Here is a 1,779-nt window from a genome sequence, read left to right as displayed (position 1 = left end):
GATAGATAGATAGATAGATAGATAGATAGATAGATAGATAGATAGATAGATAGATAGATAGATAGATAGATAGATAGATAGATAGATAGATAGATGGAGAGAGATAGAGAGAGAGATAGATAGATCATGGAAGAATCGGGCCCTTTACTCACGTAGGAACGCCTGAGGCAGGAATATGAACTGATTGCCCTCAATGTCAATGACGCAACATTTATTCTTAGCTCTTCTGGCCGCTTTTTCCCACCGGTGACTTCTTCCACTCATAGCTTTGCATAATATTTGTTTGTGTATTTGTTTTAGACGTGAAAGGACATATAGGCCACTTGGCCCATCCGTCGCTCAAGTGAGAGGAACGAAGAAAAAACTAAACTACAGACCAAACAGAATGGAGTAAGAAAAGAAGCAGTCACAGCTGCCAAGATAACTACAGACAGGGCGAGTTCACGTTCGTACGAAAGACTGTACTGTAAAATACGACACCTTGTTTCCTTCATCGACTTTCTCTACTCAGGAAATTACAGTGATAACGTTGAAGACAGAGTTCCATCTTCAGAGACGCTGTTGATTCTAAATTTGGAAATTTGGGATTCGATTGGGTGGGAGGTCCGAATTCCGTTGAAAATTATCATGTCTTTGTACGTAGCTCTGATTTTTTTATATGTATCGCACTTCCCCCACCCGTATAAAAAAAATAATTTTAAAAACAAAAACAAAACCTACCGTTCAAACAGTATCACCATTAAAGGGAGAGGGTATTGCAGAAAACTGAATATCAAATTTCTTGTCTTTTAAAGTTAAAATCTTGAAAGGCCAATATCCTCGATAACCCGAAGGAAAAAGACCTAAGATTATTTCAATTTTATTTTTTAAAGAATATTTTTCCGCCTCTGAAATCCTTGCTCTAGCTTAACCGACAGTAAGCTTATCTAACGCTTGGATGAGTGAGGTTCTGATCCGACAGGGGCTAAATTTGTTCTGATTGCTAGTAAAGGATGACGTCCTTTTGAGAAAATGTTTCTGAATACCCTTGGTCAAGCAGAATGCTAAAGTTAAACAATTTACTCAATTAAAAAAATATTGAGTTCAGATCACAGGAAAAACCAACGGTTTTCCCTATTTTTATCTAACTCTTTATAATTCAGAGGTGCATGCTGACCAAAGAGAGTAAAAGTAAAATACAGGTAGAAATGAGGCCAAACACAAACAACTTTCGCACAAAAGGAATATATTTAACAAAACGTCTTATTTGAATCGGCATCATTGAGTTTTCAATGAAAACAAATCTGACTTCATATATTGTATGTTTACCCGCCAAAATAATCTTGAAAATATCTCAATAAATAATGTCATTCCCATTTTGGGTAAACGCAGTTATAACTTTAAAATGCACGGTATGAATAATTGTCTGAAGATTATTCAACTGTTAATTTAACAAAAGATAAGAATACAAAAACAGAAGGTAATTAAGCAGAGATGAAAATACTACAAGTTATGTATTAGCAATTAGGTTTCAAATTTGGCTTCCTTTATCTAGCTTTACGTGGCCAAGAAATCACGTCATGATCTGATTATAGAGCCAACAATCAACCACGAGATTATAAGAATTGAGGCCTGCTCACCTTTTGAGGTAGGCTCTACCGATCAAATTGTTAGCTTACATAATCAGTACTTGTGACTGCTTATGAAAGTGGTCGGAAAGCGATGAACAGGACATTAAAATGTATGTTGCAATGAAACAGTTCTGAGTGTTGCGCACATGTTTCAAATGTAAATTATCAA

Source organism: Aplysia californica, unplaced genomic scaffold (assembly GCF_000002075.1).
Source record: "Aplysia californica isolate F4 #8 unplaced genomic scaffold, AplCal3.0 scaffold00015, whole genome shotgun sequence".
In the NCBI taxonomy this organism is placed as follows: domain Eukaryota; kingdom Metazoa; phylum Mollusca; class Gastropoda; order Aplysiida; family Aplysiidae; genus Aplysia; species Aplysia californica.
This window is presented reverse-complemented; position numbering follows the sequence as displayed.